Source organism: Stigmatopora nigra, chromosome 14 (assembly GCF_051989575.1).
Source record: "Stigmatopora nigra isolate UIUO_SnigA chromosome 14, RoL_Snig_1.1, whole genome shotgun sequence".
NCBI lineage: Eukaryota > Metazoa > Chordata > Actinopteri > Syngnathiformes > Syngnathidae > Stigmatopora > Stigmatopora nigra.
The window spans coordinates 5,668,883-5,687,766 of NC_135521.1; positions in this window are offsets into that span (position 1 = coordinate 5,668,883).

Below are 18,884 nucleotides of genomic sequence, written 5' to 3' on the forward strand. Positions count from 1 at the left end.
TATGTTTGGACTGGATTCAAAGTGTGACTCAGATCCAGACATATTTCTTAGCATAAATATGTCTAATATATTTCCACTCTTTATTTTCCATTCTATCACTCTTATGACAGAAGCCTGCAAGGCCGAGAAACCACTCCAAAAGGAAGAAAACCACAAGAAATCAAATAAATAAAATCACTCCCACTGAGCAGGACACAAAATCATAAAGCATGCATTTATATAATTAAACTATTTGAGGATTGCTTTTTACCTGTGCAAGATGTCTGTGGAATAATCCTGTTTGTTTGTACATAGAAGGCAATGGGAAATCAGCTGGAAGCAATTGGTGATCAGTGATAACAAGCCAAACACTCAGGCCTCTGAAATACCTTCAAAATAAAACAGGAAATGACACTGACCTTCTTTTGAAACACTTGCAAGAGTCCCAATAGTTTTGAAATTCAATTTCCAAGTGAAGTAGTGCAGGTTTCACCTGGAGGATTCCACTTGATGACCTTACAGATCGCATTTACATCATCCAACATGATCACAACTCGTACATGAATAAAACAACAGCACTTAATAAATTCTTTATGGAAGTGAATAATGGAAGGTGGAGTTGGCAAAAGTCGCCAATCCATTCTACTTCTGCACACCTCCATTTAATGAAGTACATGTCGTCATGTCAACCTTCAAAAGCAACGGCGCCATTTGTCACATGACCAACCGCCGTGTCAACTCTAGAAAAAGGATGATTCATTTTTGTTAAATTAAACCACACTCTATTCACCATAAAAGAAGACATTATTATTCAAAAGAGTTCTGCCTACTAAGGATTGCCAGCATTGCTACTCCTAATCATAACAAGGTAGCCTGCAGGAACAGAGTTATTTTAGTGGACCTTTCGAGTTTAATGTCTAGAAGGTTGTACAATTTTAAAAATGTGCCTGTAAAATATTTTAATTTGCACACTTACATTCTAGTGAAAAGCAATTAGCAGACTTCTGCAATCTTAAGTTGAATAATGGACAGAAAATTAATGTATACCCTATGGGTTTTTATTTGATATTAATACTGATTTGAAAAATAAATCTGAGACTTTTCATGGTACTTGCATAAAATTTAAAATCAAACAAAGATTGTTTTTCAAAGAGCGACAAAGTCACCTGAGAAAATGAATAGAAATAAGCATCATTAAAATGCATGGTTTGCCCCAGAATTCTCTTATATTTCCAAATTCTTTGCACATTCATCTTCCGAAAGGTGAAAAACTCAAATAATTTCTAGTAAAAATCTACATTTACTTCTCAAAACCAAATCAACATCAAAACAAATGCCATTTTTTCACTTCTAAATAGCACTTTTGAAAATACCACAGGTTGGAGCCGCCATTCTATTACCTTGAACGAGACGTCAAACGACCCATCGAGTTGGCCATGATCAGAGGAAAAGCACCATTGAAGACCTAATGACCCGTGAGCCAATCACACGGCTGGCTGTAGGACTTGTCGCTTGGGTAAAGCCCACGGAGGCCGCTGGCCTGCTTGACGCTTTTTGTTCTTTGAGCCAACAAGTCTAATTAACAGAGCCTAACAGAAGCCTTGTTTACATCCATAAATAATGCAGTTCACCATACACGAGGGGAGTTTTGTGTTTGTGTGTGACGCCAGCCATGTTTCTCATCACGCCGCCACTTTGCCTTATGTAATCCAATGAGGACAGGAACGTCAGTGGCTTTATTCGTCCCCGTGCGCTCGCTCCGATGTCGTTATGCAAAGTTGAGAGCTCCGAGGAAACAGACACAAAAGAAATTAGGCGTGTCGCCACCATGTAGAATAATCTTACGTCTTAAATAATCACAGCTCGCCTCACGAATTTTCTGTTCTTAAAAGCAACATCGTGGAATCGCTAAGGGCTAATGCAAATTGGCTTACGTAAATAAACCATTGCCCAAAAACTGCCATTCATTAATAGAATAGAATATGCATAGAAATATGATAAAACCATTCCCATTAAAAAACTAAACAAAATAAAAGACAGACAGATGTACAGATAGTTTGTTTTCCTCCCAAAAGTTTTTTTCCAAATGTTGTATAACGTCAATGTCAAGATTTTAATACTCTTTAAGAACAAATCCTTTCTTTTACTTTATTGTATATTAACATTGGTCAGTAGGCCACATTTTCACCTTCCAGTTAAACATAAAAACGCTTTTATCCTTCTTAACAGTAAAGTACAATTAGCAACAGTTAGACTTCTCAAAACCTGAATGAATGAGAAGGAGGCCAGAAGACCCTCCAAAAAAAATCCTCATTCCTAACAACTAGGCCGCCAAGTGGCCTATGCAGTATTTACTTTATTCATATGCCTATCAACAAGGTGCCGTTGAATTGTGATGACATGGAAGCACAATTATAAACAACAGCAGCATCTTTTATACAGCGCCGCATCCCGACGTATGCAATTATATGGCCCTGGGTAGGAATCCACCAGAGGCATTGTGGATCAAAATGCAGCATCAGCAAAGCACCTCACAATTAAACATTTGCGAAGACCAACAATCTACACGCAGCTCCACAATGTACCAAATGTGGAACTGCTTTAATTAACTCATGAATGTCTTTCATTGTGACATTTCCAATTCCCATTGAATCAGGTGACGTGACCTTAGCACATTTTCCTACAAAACATGTCAAAACAAAACAAAAACACCCCAGAAACTCAACAAAAATGCAATATTTTTTTTACAGTGAGACTTTTTAACCCGATTAAACATTAAAAACCCACTGCAAAAAAAACGACCAATAACAATGCAATATCTTAGATTGTGGAATATTTTTTAAATAACCTTTCCTGGATGTGACTTTTTAAGATTTTATATAACCTATTTTTTTTTTTTACATGCGCTCTTTGTGGAGTAGCACCACCCATTTTGTTATACGCAGTTGTAAAATGACAATAAAGGCTTTCGATTTAGATTTAGTTTCATATAGTATTTTTATTTTAGTAAGCGTCAACCCTACCGTCAAATTCTCACTCTCCTCCTGCTCACACTGACTTTCCGAACACTTTCCACCCCAGTGTCATCTCGCTTTAATGTCTGGCGATAGACTCAATTCGAGAAATGAAAGGAAATGTCAATGGGAGACACGGCTCCCACTAATCCAATAACACACGCCATCGTGCAGCCTCCATTTCCACTCGTACACGTGAAGCCAATGGACGCCGCTGGCAAGAAGGTCCACTTCCATAATGCTATTTACTTCAACTAATATAACCAAAATGGTTTTATTTACCAACACATGATGTTTTGGAGACATTTTATTTTGGACACAAGCATTCTTCTTTTAGCCTTTTACTGTTTATTTTCCTCTTAGTGTTTGTTCATTGTTTTTTTTTTTGGACTGCTGTCACCTTTTACCTTTTTTTGTGTATTTTTCTGTCAGTTTCAGATGTGCAAATGTTGTTCCTTGGATATATTTCATTTTTGTTCTTGACACGTCCCTGATCAATTTCAATGCCATTTGTCTGCACTCCTTTTTTTGTTCTTTTTAATCTCAGTGGATTTCATTTTCTTTTCATTTGGATGTATGTTGCTCCTGTTTGCTCCTCTCTTGTATCTCATCTGTGTCTTTTATCTTATTTTGACCTTTTTTAATAATCATCAATGGTTGTTCTTTGATCTGTTGTCTTTTGTTTGTGCACCTCTTGATTTATTTCTCTTCCACTTTCTTTATCTCATTTTAGTTTTATACTAGGTTCATACCATGTTTTTTTTCCCTGAAGTTTATAGCAAAACCCTCAAATTTCACCACCAAAACTGGCAGTCAAATGCCTTCAAATTGCTCAAATTGGGCAAGTTGTCCGTCATTATTCTTCCTCATTCTTTGCTTTTTCCATTTCCTCGCACCGTTTCTAGTCTATTTCTGTAATTGGCATTATTAGCGTCAATAACAATATCGAGTGGAGTCGTCGGCGTTGATTGAGTCGTCGGACGTCTGGTGACAGCTGCTCTTCACTATCCTTGTTATCCAATTAAATGGCTGATTGTACTCAAGCCTATTTAAACGTCAGGCCTCAATTACCTCCTCAAAGTGTACTGCAGTGAAAAGCATAAAAAGCTAAAGCTACAAGTCTTTTCACATATCATCTTCAAGGTTCTCCAGGAAAAAAAAAATATAGAAGGTCCAACGGCCAATATTGATTGAAATAAAAACACTCAACTTCTTATCTTGCATTTAAAGAGCTCGAATTAAACCATGACTTTTCCAGTAGAAATGATTCCCCGCCTTTAAGCGTCATTCCTCCTGCCAATTATTTATGTGCGATAATCTAACTCAGGGCTCGTGAACTTTTTTGATGAAGAGAGCCATAAACAATTGATATTTTCAAACATTATTCCTTGAGAGTCATACTAAGAATTAAAAAGCAAAAATACATGAAATGGGTGCATTTAATATTCAGGTCACCACTTTGAAAATAAGAAAAAAGTGTTTGAATTCTTGTGAGAACATTTTGAGCTGTTGCTTATCAACGAGTATCAATGAGAGTATGCATGCAGAGGAGTCTAATGAAGAAAAATTATGATTTAAAAAGGCACTAGAGATCACAGTTCCAGCGTGACGCTCCCATTGGTGCGTTCAGGACTTTGGTCTCTCACCAGCGATACCCATATTTTACCACACAGGTTAGCGGAGAGCCATATACACCTATAAAAAGAGCCACATATGGCTTCCGAGCCATAGATTCCCTACCCCTGATCTAAGTTAAAAAGATTTGAATGCAGAAGATGGCAATGCTGCTATTAATGAAATATGCAAAGAGATTTGGAGTGGCGTGATTACAAAAATCCATCTCATTTGGGAGTTCATTTTAGGATCAGATTTGTCTGAAAATGCTGCTGAACACTTGCAACTTTTGTGAGTATTCCATTGGAGGTGTAGAAAATTGTACAACCACCTCGTCATGGCTTACATCTTTTATTTCAGCAACTTTTGCTCCACTACGCTAAGAATTTTCTTCAGAGACGCTCCCCATTGTAGCGTTAGGTAATATCATTTCCACGTAACGGCGCTTACGCCTCTTCTCATCTTATTACACCATCCGACAAACTTCTTTTCACCAGCCCCCGATTAAAGGTGAAACGTGAAAAGTCCCGTTTTAATCATGTTTGCCTTCTTCACTTTACCAAGATATTGTAATCTCATGAAAATTACATTTCATCTTTTAGTAAATTCATACGAGAACAATTATGCAGGAGATAAAATGACATGAAGAGTACAACGAGCGCACCCCCCGCAGCAGGAGGATTTGGGGAAAAACGCAGGCGGCAATTTTAGGGAAGATGGCTGCCTGTAAGTGTACGAGAGAACGCTGTTGTTTAAGAACGAGTGATGACATGCCGCGGCTATTTGACATCACAGCATGCCACCCAAATGAATGGCTGCCTAAAGAGATGCTTTTTCTTTTTTTTCTTTTATCCTCTGAGGGGATATATTTGAAATCTGTCTTATAATAGATTTCCTCATTTTCACATCAGTGAATAGGAAAGGTTTGCACAATTCTCTTATAAACAATAAGACCAGGATCAATTATTATAAAAACATTTTTTTAACATTCACCTATGGCTCAGGAGCCGTATGTGGTTCTTCGGATGGGTGCATGTGGCTCTTCTAAAATATGGATTTAAACTGCTGGTGACAGAGCCGAGTTAATTATCAAAATTTTTATTTATTAGAATTTTCAGCATGCATATTTTTATTTATTAGATTTTTTTCAGCATGCATATTTTTATTGATTAGCAATTGCTGCATAACAATACCGCCAAAAGAATTCATTTAATACGTTAAAAGTGGTAAAATGACCCCCAAAAAGTCACATCCCAGTTTCACATTTTTACTTTTAATTTGATTTAAATTCTGATTGTGGCTCTCAAAGAAATACAATTCAGTATAGGGAGATTAAATCTCATATAGAAATAATAGTAAACAAAAGTGAGAAATCCATACATGTGCTGAAATGTGACAAAATGATAGACTTCAAGAAAAGAGTAATAAAACTACAAAGCCTATTTTTCTTTTTCCATTCAAGCAGGACTTCTATTGATTAACAAAGCTTATTTACTGGCCAAGGACGGTTCAGACATTGCAATTATTTTCTCGCAAAGTGCCAGTTTTTCCTCTTCTATTCTAACATCAATGTATAAATATATTTAAAGGCTCCCCCCCCCCCCCCCCCCGCACCTGTCTTGTCTGAAGGGCGTGACTTTCCTTGGGGAACAGAGATTAGAGTCTGATTGCTTCCTGTTCTGCTCAGCTTGTTTATCTCGTATATTACATTTGTTTCTAATCGGGTCGCAGCACAGTTTATTTGGAATTCATGCGACGGCCCCGTGCTCCGTCTTTGCTTGTGATTTAAGAGTCACTGTGCTAATACACTGCATTTGACCCCTAAGGACCCCTCGCATCATATTATTCCCGCACATGCATCATCATACAGTAACCATAGAAGATTTAAAAAGGCACAGTTGCACATGATGGAGGAAATAAACATCTAAATTCAGTTCACCTATTCTTTAAGAAACATGGTCATTTTTTTCCCCTAAAATTGAAATGAAAAGAATTTGGGGCAGGGCTCAAATATCCTAATTATATAATATTTCATGTACAGGTAATGTCGATTAACTGGAATAAATGAGTATATAATAATTTAATATTTAATATTTTTTTGATGTCCTGGCATTAGGGAATTTGCCTTTAAAATCAACATTAGGAAGGAATTTATTGAGTTAATATTTGATTTTTCCAAAACATTTTAAATTTTGAATGAGAAATATGATGAGACTTGAGTTAGCAAATGGAGAGATTGAAGTCACAAATGTATAGAAAAAAAGAACAATTTCAAATTTCAATTGTAATATTAAAGGGAAATGTAAAATGATGGAAAATGACGTATTTTTAATATTGAAACATTTAGAGAAAATTGCAACTTCATTCACACAGCTTAGTCATAAGTCAATATAAAATCCCTCTTATGAAAACAACTAAAAACATTAATCTATTCAATAATATAATATAATGTCATATAATTAAATGGAAAGTATTTCAAACAAAACTTTAGTGAAGTGAAGTGTTATGATGATCTGAGAAAAAGTTAAAGTGAAGCTTTAAAATGAGTTTCAAGTAGAATTGAAGACGTCGTACTATTAAATCAAAGACTTGCATTCACGTGTTTTAACGAGGGAGCAAGTTGCAATCCCCAACAATCTCTTGGAGCCCAATCAAGCCTTTCGCCATGTTTCCAGCCTCCCCGATAGTGTGTCGCCAAGCCGCGAGGATGCATTGCCGATGACAAGACAATGTGTCGCATTACACATGCAGTGATAAAACAGACACCAAGAAATCCAGGCAGGCCCCAATTTTGTGCTCTTCTCTAATGCCTACCATTGAAAATGTCTTTGGTGACAACATTTTTTCGTCTTTTTTTTCAAGCAACAGAGACGTGCCGAAATAACTTTTGCATCCCGACGCCTGCGAACGCCGCGAGGTTAGCGAGAGCAAAAGGTGACAAATGTGCAGACAATGTGAGCATGGCGGACGTCTGTCGGCAGCTCCTAATTGTCGCGCCTTCCTTCCTGGGTTGTGATTAGCATTCCCGTACGAGAATAGGTTGAACTCATTCTTCTTTTGAAAGTGTGCATGAATATTCAGCGAGAATAAAGCAGCGCCCTTTGCAGATTACAACGGACACGTTAAGAAAAGGTTGAAACCAAAAGGAATGTCTGCATTTCAAATGTCTTTTTTACTATTGTTTAAATAATAGAAAGACATCCCAAAGCGTTTTTATGTATTCTTTCAAAACATTGCACAGCTGAATGTTTGTTTTGACTTGATCTTTGTTCCCACTAAAATCAATTTCTCACATTAAACAAACAATATCACAACAACAAAACGAATCTGGACAATAAAATGCTGATTATAAATCAGTGGCTAAATTATTACGCTATGATACTGTGACAATTGAGGTTTATTATGTTGGTATGAATCCATCTTTTATAAAAAAAAGCATTCATTTTCTAAACAGCTTCTTCTCACAAGAGTCGCGAGGGGTGCTGGAGCCTATCCCAGCATCAGGCATCCTGAATGGGCCAATCACAAGGCACAAGGAGACCGACAACCAATTATACTTGGGGAAATTTAGAGTATTCAACTAACAAAGTAAGCCAATTTTGGGGATGTAAGAGTACCCAGAGAAAACCCACGCGAGCCAGTGGAGAACATGCAATCTCCACACACTGAGCAAAAACCAGGGATCGAACTGTGAGGCTAACACTTAGAATGAAAAAAAAAGTAAAAATCTGGCTTGCTCAACAATACATGACAATGCAACATCCTCGTTTTTGATAAAAACTTCAAAAAGGTTGCGTCATCATCATCATTATTATCATCTCAGTGTGGCCCAGATCTGAAATTAGAATCACCTGTTCATACACGCATGATCAGAGCCAACCATGCGGCCTCGCGTGTGACCTGCTTGACAGCCATGCATGTTTAATATCGGCCAACGTTCGATCTCCTCAGCCTCCTGGCCAAACCAAACACGAGGAAGATGAGGAGGAAGGCGTCGGCATCAGCATTCATTGAGGTCAACAGAGGTTGTCTCCGGGGCTGGACAGGAGGAATCCTTTCTGTTTTTTTTCCCCCTCCTTCCTTTGTGTGCTAGAAGCCAAACAAATACCTTGGGACAGCCATGAGGGCTTTTAAAGGAAAGATGAGCCCAAGGAAAGGAAATGAAAGGAATGTGCAGACGCCACAAAGACTTGAAATTGACTCACTGCGAGATGAAAGAAGGGGACGTATCGGATTCTCTATCACGTGTACCCTCTACACAGGCCTAACTGCACTTTGAACCTACAAGTAAAATGGGCAAAGTCAAATAGTTTCATCCTGACACCAACATCTCCAGTGAATATTTCACTTCATACTGAAATTACAATCCAGGTTTATGGAAGTAAAAAAAAAAGAGACCAATAAAAAAGTGTGTTAAAATATAGGTAAAGCGTGTCTGGGGATGGCGGCGCGGCATTTGAAAACTGAGAAGCAGTCTTCAAAGATGACTTTCATATTTTGTATTTAGCATTTCTTACTATGAATATTGATGGAAATAAATGCTGGGAAAAGATTGTTTTGCATCAAAATGAAAAGTTAATTCCCTTAGCTGGAGGCACATAGCAAACCTTTTTTGTTTTTGTTTTTCAGAGATGTACTTAGTATAAGCCTACATTTAATTCTCCACTTTACCGTTTTACTTACATTGAATTTAGATTAGATTAGATTAGATAAACTTATTCATCTGGTATTTGGGAAATTTCATTGGCACAGTGGCAAAGGGGTGAGAATACAGACACAGCAAAAGACATTTTAGACATGTCCATGATTATTTTGGTTTAAAGCGACCAGTGCCTTTGGTCCCTTTTCACGTGGCTTTGTTTTACCAATTAAACTCCCAATTAAACAGAGCCTGGGGATAATACGACGGCACAAAGTTTTCACAGCCTCACGCAGACTCATTTTCACTCGCACATTTCATTTGCAAATAACTAACAAAGACCCTGCCAAGGCAGAACACCCCGTCCTCAAATAAAAGCCGTTGGATTTCGACAACAACACAAAAAAAAATCTAATATCATCATTACAATCCCCCACCAACACTACTTTGAACTTGAGAAGACGTAAATCTCCTGCTGAATCGATTGAATAATGTGTAAATGAAGAAAAATATGAAAACAAATCTCCAAAACAAACTCTTGGGGAAGAGGAAACAAAGCCAAAGTTATTCACTAACTGATCCTGTTCAATCTAATTTTTTTTTAAATTCTTATTCATCATGAATTTTCATTAAGACTAAAACTTAGTATGGAATATATTTCCATAATATTGATGTATGAACATGAAAAGCTTGGAATGTATAGCTGTTGGGTGGCAGTCTACATGGGGTAAGTGCTATATTCACTTTCTCACATGCACACACTAAATAATGCAAAGGGTTTTTATTGCTGTGCCTGCTGTTTTAAATGAGCTTTGTGAAGTGAGAACGTAAGGCTGCAATTCTCTCCGAGATATTGAAGGTGTCTGTGGCGGCACCAGCAGCAACCTGCCGGATGAAGATAAAACATTTTACTTTAAGACATCTTGACACACGACACACTGCACAGATTACACGGGTGGGTGAGATTCCCACTGGCCAAAGGGGCTTGAATTGAATCAAAAATAATCAGGCTTCCTTTTCAATGAGGCTGTCATAGACAGTTTGGCAGATTTTGCCATGTCTTATTCATTTTGGTTGCATATGTCTCTATGCTGCTATTATGTGTTCAAAAATGAAATTAAAAAAAAAAAACATTGATAGAATCTCACGGTGCTTGGAGTTTTTTTTTTGCGACACATTTTAAAATAACCCAACATGCAAAATTATAAGTTATACTGTCCTGATTTTCTGCTTAAGCATATTTTACATTATGGTAATGACAGTGGTTATTTTTGGAGTTGTACAGTTAAAAAATGCCTCTCAATGCAGGTTTTACAACCTTGGCAGATACATTTTTATCTTACTCATTCTATTAAATACTATTTTTTTGTTTGCTGTAGCCTTATGATTTTTTTTTGTGTTGTAGTCACAGAAAATTAAATGTCGAGCAGCATTTTTTAACAACAGAGACTTAAATTCACAGCAATATGAAATAGTATGCCGCGTCCTGATAAAACCAACAAAAGTAGCGTCATACAGACGACACATTTACTCCTCCAGCACGACCAAGATTTAGCCTCTGAGGTCCATATGATGAATGACTCTGGGTTGTATTTGTGAAGTGGTAATGATTTAAGATAAGCAAACCTGGATGTGTGAGTGTAAATTTCTGCTTCCACTCATCTCTATTGGCCGACTCCAAATAGGATTGCCATGTCTTTATGTCTCCATGAATCTTTTTTGGAACTTTACACTCTCAAGAAAAGGACATTACATTTATTGAGAAATGCAGATGCCAAAAAAGTACTCATAAAAGGGGGGAAAAAAAAAACAATATTCATTAAACATACACATAATATAATAAAATTATAACCCAAAAAACAACACTGGAATCTGCAGAAATGCTACAAAAAATGTAGCAGAACAACAAAACTAAAATAAAATCAATTCATTTTAACACATTCCATCTTGAGAGGGGTGCAAAAAATGTTGGCTCATCCAAGAGTGACCAAATTTTAAGCTTTAAAAATAAAAAAAAACGAATGACAAAATGCATTCTGGGAGCTCAGTATTTTTGAAGAGCAGGCTTGAAGGGATTTAGAGAGATACACAAGCCTCTCCAATGGTGGCTAAGCTCCTTGGAGATGGTTTAGGTTCTCAAGATTAAACGACCAGTGACAAAAAAAAAATGTCCGTGTATTCTGTACATCCTGTGAAAAACAACTCCATTCAAGCAATGTTTGAAATGTTGCAAACACTTCAGGTTGTAGATGGAAAAACACAACACAGCTGAAGCTGACATTACTTTAACATAACAACTATATCTACCAACAACCATTACAATCCATCCATTTTGTCTTCTAACGAAACTAATGCAAAACATCCCCAAAAAAGTTCTTTTTATAATCCCTCCGTGATGGATGAAGCTTTGTCAATGCAACTTACATTGACACCCAGAAGCTTCAGTAGTTAAACTGGCAAAAAAGGGGGGTAAAAAACGGCTTTGTTTAAATGAATGGCTGCACTAAATCCCGACGTTGAAATGCAATTATTTCAATGGTGTTTTCCTGCAGTGAAAAACCTTTGCGCTGGGTTGAAAATGGCAGCTTTAAAGCCTTTTGCTCACTTTGTGTCCAAGCCCTCAGCAAATGATCTCCCTGTTGAGGGCAAACCTCTCGATTTTTTTTGCCCACACCTCTCACTTCTATTTTCTATCACCAAACTGGGTGTCCAAAGAGCTGGGAAAAATAAATACAATGGACCGGGAAAATAATATTACTCATAGTGTGTGGGCAATGTCAAAGAAAGTCCACTCTTCAACCTCAATTTGTCCACTAAGCCCAAAAGAAAAGATTGTGAGTTCAGAAGAAAAAAATAAGCCTCAAAATCGAACCAAATTTAAAGTGAGGCATTCATCCATTTTGTTTTTTTTATCGTGTTTAGGGTCACTGGGCTCTGGAGCCTATTATAGCTAACACTGGGCAAAAGGGTGCTTTACGCTGAACTGGTTTTAAAGCAACCATCGAGTCCCACCATCACTGAGAAGGATAACATATGCAATCCAAAAACAAAACAAAACACAACAACGACAACTTTTGGTGATTCCCAATAAGCTCATTTTGCAACTTTAAATTTCAGTCAGTGAATACAGAAGAGTCTCTTCTGGAATCCCTCTTTTGCCTAAAACCTTTCACCCCACTCCCCCAATCCCATCCGTCTTCCTGCGGTACAGCGCTCCCGAATAAAAGTCATTATCACCCGCCTTGGCTTCCCACCGTCAACCTGGCTGGAAACAAATGTCTTCATTGGAATCCCAGATGGAGCTGCGCGACATTACAGATATTCATCCCTGCGGTGTTTAGTTTAACGGTGTTGCGTCAGCGATAGCTTGCTCCATCTTGACTGACATTTGCCCTCTTTATGACATTATCTTCGCTGGTCCGCTTCAATGTGAGTCAACGTATCGCTGTGCTTACATTGCGCTTTTGTCTGTACTTTCCAAATATAATACATCCACAATGGGAATATTTCAAACACCATCATGGTCCATTTAAACCGTTCCAAAGCAGGCATTCATTTCTTTTAAGCATAGCAGGTCAATTGAACATATCCAATTCTTTCTTCTCTGAAAAATAAAGCAATTCAGAACAGGCTTTTAATGCCAAATGAATTCCAAGGACGTTAACCTTTTTGCTTTTGTGTGACGAGCTGTCATACTGTGATGCTACATTGTTATTGTACTACAGTGGCCGTGAAGTGTAAAATCAAAAATCACTTTGGCAAATCCAAAAAAATACAAAAAAACAACAACTGCATATTACAAAACATGACTTAAAGGTTACGGACAAAGTTATGTGGCAATAGACCAAACAGAAAGAGAGAGAAAAAGCACGGATAAAGTCAAACAAGCCTTGGAGAGACTAGAAGAAACAGTGTGGTAAAAATAGTCTTGGCTGCCTTTCATTGTATGATTTATTCATGAGTGACTGACAGTTTCCATTATTTTTAAACTGATTGTGAGCATATCACTATTGTTAACCAAGGTGTACTTCTGTAGTTCAAAGATGAGCAAATTAAAATGGGACATGAAAGGTAACTTACAGAGAAGGAAATAAAAGATCAATTATTTAATATTGCAGCATTTCATGGGTTACATTTCTTTGTGTGTGGACAAGCAGCGAACCACAAATTAGGATCAGATCTCGCTGCCCTGTACAATGTGACGGGCTACTGTATCCAATTACATAATGTAAACAACATCAAAATGACTGTGATCGGAAAGCTAAAGAAGGACCATTAAATCAGCACTTAGAAAATCAAAGACTCTTTGCAGTATTTGCATAATGGTTTGTTTGGTCATTTTAAAAAGGGGTACTCAATCCGACCACATCCTCACAACCAGTATATTCTTGCTTTATAAAAACAAACCAATGGTCAGCAAATGTTGCCATTCTCTTAGTCTAGCCTATTTTGCTTATATCAGGTTTGGTACTTGATTTTAATGACAGCTTTTTTCCATCCTGTAACTGATTGTTACAGTCAGATTTCCCACATTTGTGTCAACATGCCCTCACATTAAATAATCAACACCTTCTGCACTGTGCCAGATAATACCATTGCAAAGTGGTATTACTGTTTTACATACAGTCGGTATAATTGCAAAGCATTAGTAGTAGAATTAAGAGTTATAAGAAGCCAACTAAATCCGCTCTTAAAACGCAAACACCAAAAACCCAGCCCACCTATAGCCTAACATATAGTTGATATTTGCAGTTCAGGATTGACACCTTTGGAGCTACTCAGCAAGAAGAGAGCATCTCTTAATCCCTTAAGGCGCTTTTAATATCCCATGCGAGTTGTTAATTTGCATTCAGCTTCCGTCAGGAAACATGTAAAGTGCAGAAACAGGAATGCAACAACGCGACCAAACAAGATGTTTTTTGAGGGGGTGACCTCAGCAAACACTGTCAGGCTAGAAAATCAACCGCACCGAAAACCAAATGTGTTTTTGTCTGGCGAAAACAACTTTGCTAACAGTTATTAGTGGTTTAATTCACCAGACATTCTGATTGTAATTTTGTTCGACTTAGTCAATTGATCTAATAAGTCCCAGGCAAGAAGATGGCCTTTACAATTCATAATACATTACTTCCTCCAGACTAACCTACTGATCATTTATTTCCCATGACTTCTACTAACCAACAACCTGTGAACTCCACTGTGACCATTCATAACCTTTTATTATTTAGCTCGTGAACAAAACAAGCGAGCCTTATTGACGATGCCGCCCTGGTGTGTAATGGCAAATTCACACCAAACAAACATTGCTCTCATCCACCGCCTTGTGGCCTCCATCCAATAACGGCTATAATAACAACCCAAAGCAAGCAGTCAATGCCATTATCACCAGGAATGAAAACATCTATTCTGATGAGCAGAGACCATCAAAAATGCCCTCGTTGTCCAACAGAGTGCAATAAGTTTGTATCAGTCTTGATAATAAATGCTCGAGAAGACAAATATTCTACTTAATGTTGGGGGCCCGGATGAAATCTTTGTCACCAAGCAAGAAAGTTGATAATTCACTTTTTTAATCGAGACCTGCAAGTGTAAAAATGATCAAAGTTGCAAACAATATCAGGGTTGTTCTTGGCTCAAGTTGAGGCAGAGGTGGAAACTACGCTCTATTTTGATGATAGCACAGATTAATGATATAAGGGACACTTTAGTCATTTTGATGATTTGTTTGATGCTAAATATGTTAAATAATAACATGGCTGAAAATACCTATGTGCTGAATTGCTGTGTTATGTATGGCAAGTACTTTTTGTGTTTTTTTTTATGTGCCTGTGGTCACAAAGTGGGTTTTTAGAGACAGAGAATTTTGTAAAATTCAACCATTTTAAGGCAAGTTTAAGACTATTAAGAGAATTACAACAGTGGTTAATTCAATGTACTTTAACTCATTGCTGATTTAATATTGGAGATTTTCCACTGACACCGTTTACAGCCAGAACCACAACATTCATTTGTAGACAAAGAGCTGTCATTTTATTTAAAGGTATCTCACTCTGGGGTACTTTAACAAGTGAAAGTTGTGTTGCAGTATCATTCATCGTTTACAAAGCAAGTATTTATTCCTTTTATAGTACGACCTACCCAGATAAATTTGTCCCAAACCACTGAATGTGTATTTTTGGACGATATTTATACCTTCTATGATAAAACACAATCCCGTACTTAAACTCGCCGATTCAAACATCACTTTTCTTTTGTTGGACTAATCTGTTTTTGCCATTTCCACCGTGCCTGATTTACTCTAAAAACTTGGAATGATAAGCAACAAAAGAGTCTGAGATTCAGCATCCATGGCGAACAAACGCCTGCCTGAGCGAGAGATGAGACCGTCTGGGCGTCCGAGATAATGAGAGCACGCTTGTAAGGTTGCAAAAGGTACACACAAAAGGAACAGGCACAAAGACACTAAAAGTGATAGATGGAAGTAATCACATTTGACATAGAGAGGGACCAAAAAGACATCCCATCATCCCATAGAGGGCTCGAGACTCCCGGTGATCCGTCAACCTGCAGTCAAGTTCCAAATAATAACACTTGTACCGACAATCACAAGCTTCTGCAGTTTGGTATTCAATCACACACACAAAGGCACACAGGATGACCTGGTGTGTTTATGTGTCTGTTTGGGAAATAATGAATTTATAGCACGGCATAGACATTCAAGTAGTGTTGATTCACGTTTCACACTGCCACCACATTAAAGATTTTTCAATTATTGTTCGGTAAGACGTCAAGGTTTAGCTGTCTACTGCTAAAAGAAGACACAAACTGCAACAGGATTTTTTTTTATGTGGTTCTGTGTGTATTCTCTACTGTGAATGGAGCTTTTGAGTGTACAGTTTCTATAGAGACCTGGACTTTGTATTGGCTGTTATTTGGAGCTTCTGGTCTTCACAATAGAGACACCTCATTTGACGTGATTTAAGAAAACACCAACTGTTTTTTTTATTTACTTTGATTGGGAAAAATTTAAAAAGATTTATGAATATAGCATGATGTGAGTAGGCAGTGTAGATGTCTGCATCAAATTATGTCTTTTGGGGATGATTTTGCTTGTTAGATATTCGCAAAATTCTGATTTACCATCTGAAATAATGATATAGCATCTCCCTAACTAAACTAGGGATCAGTGTAAGGTCTATTCTTATGAACCCTTGCATTTTTTTCCCTATCCTCTATCAAGTGTTTTCCTTTAAAATTGACATTATCATAAACCGTGTAATCCAGGAGAAAGCAAAAACCTGGATTTCTTTCCCTCTTGAGGTGAGCAGACAGTGAATTCACCAAGGATTAAAAAAAAGATGATCAGAGAACAGATGGTTTAACCTAATAAGCCCACATAACACTTCATTTTTCTGTAGGTTTTATGAGCACATGTAATAATTCATGCTGCTCTGTCTGGTGAACCTGGCCTCCCTCCAACATATTACCGTGGAGTGGATCATTAAGTTCACAAAGGTGAGCGTGCGATTGAGCATCATTTGCCCAGCGATACGACCTGGATTTATGGACTGTTGATGGAGTTCATGTAAGGCTGGAGTGCAGATGCTGAGTTGTAATTCAGCTGTCAATTGGCACTGACCTCCTGGTGAACGCTTCAAAGTCGCTCAGGAAGACCAGCCCGGACGAGTACATCAAACGGAATAATTTCCCGCGTGCTGACGACGACGTACGTCCGTCTATGATGATGATGATGGACGTCAACCATGGACAAGAGCTTCATGCTGTTGTTTTAACTTTGCAGAACCAAGCAGAATTTTTGCAGCTGACCTCCTGAACAAAAACAAAATAATGATCAGGCAAAAAGGGGTTGAGAACCACAATGCATTTGCAAAGGACACTATCAATACAAAAAAACACACCACAGTAGCAAAGAGAATTCAGAAGTTAACATTGTACCTCTTGGAGCAAATCAGTGCAACTCATGTGCAGTTAATTGTCGGTGATTAACTCTAAATTGTCTTCCAATCATTTTGCTCATTGAGTTCAAGTGTTATCCAAATATGCCATATAGATTGTTTACCAAGTTTTGAAGCTTTTCTAAGTCATTTTTTTAGCATATTTCAAGATAACTGCCTCATTATCATGTCTTATTTTTTTGCTGAGAAGCTTTTTCAAAGCATCCGTTTAAGGAAGAAATGAAAAATGGAAAATAAATTTTTCACTTAATATATTCTTTGAAACACTTTTTTTTAACGGGACGCAAGCTGTCAAAATTCTGCCATTATAGAGTTTTCTGCCACCAAAACTTGTCAATATTACTTGAGTAACTCAAAGGAATATTTAGTTTGCAACTCATAAGTCAAGGTTCTGTTCCACCCTTTAAGAAAGAAATAATATATGAAGTATTTGCTTCCTGGGACTTGTAAATGCTTCCAAATTAGAATCAATGAGGCATTGACCGGATTGATATACTGAATGATGAATATACTTTGTGAGAAAAATGAGACTGATGGATGCTTACGTATATGGGTGGAAATAAATGCGTGCGATTGCCCGTGTTAAATGTTGCTCAGGGCGTTAGTGGCTGACTCAGCTCTAATGAGATATTAATAAAGCTGTTGGCTAATTTGGGCTGGCAAGGCGATGAGACTCCGGAGGGGAGGGTTGGTAAACGTGGCACCAAATTGGAAAAGGAGCAGCTGCCTTCCCAGATGATCGGCGACAGCTGCCACCTGAGTGGCTCCGCGCCTCTTATTTTTAATACAAAGGGCAAAAATCTAGAAATGACTCAAATATGTCTCCAAGGGGCTATTTGGGTGGCAATGCAGGTTGAAATTTCGGGAGAATATACATTAAAAAATAATCGTTCTAGGCAACAAATTAAGGCATATAAATCCTCTCACAATTTTGGTTGACCACTTTCAGCCAACTTTGTTTTATTTGACTTAAGCACACCATGAAGTGAGCATCGGACTTGCCACAATGACAGTAGAACTTTGGTCAGTCTGCCTTCTGTGGGTGGTCTGCACTCAAATGAAGAGGGCCGTGACGTAAGACTGGTTTGGATTCACCTTTTGGGGGGGGCTGTTACGATTCATCCCTTTGTGCGCTCACAAATAAACATTGTGACTCAGTCTGAGCTGGCATTCGTCAGGTTTTGTTCCAAAGAAACAAAAGTTGCAAGTGGGATCAATGCCGAGTCGACTTATTCCTGTGGAATCGTTCTTGGGGAACGATTTCCGGGCTCGAACCCAATTTAAAAAAAAAAAAAAATCTGTAATAGGACGCATTTGTCTTTTATTTGACTGTCTTGCTGAATCAAGCATGATTATCACTAAGAATGAACAGACTTGACTGAACAAAACAACAACAAAAAACATTCATTTTTAGAATGCTTTTTTGGGCCTTTGTTTCTGGAAACTTAGTATTTATTTTCATGAAAATATCTTTAAAAATAGGGCAGTTATTCTTTGAGAACAACATGAAGTTGATTTAATAGTACAATTTTATTTTAAATGTTGATGAAATGGTTACATGACAAAAGAAAAATGACTTTTTTTTCCAACTATGCTAATTTAACTTTGAATTTTTATTTTATGTTTTGTTATTTGCTCAGACTTCAGCACGGCTGCTTACGT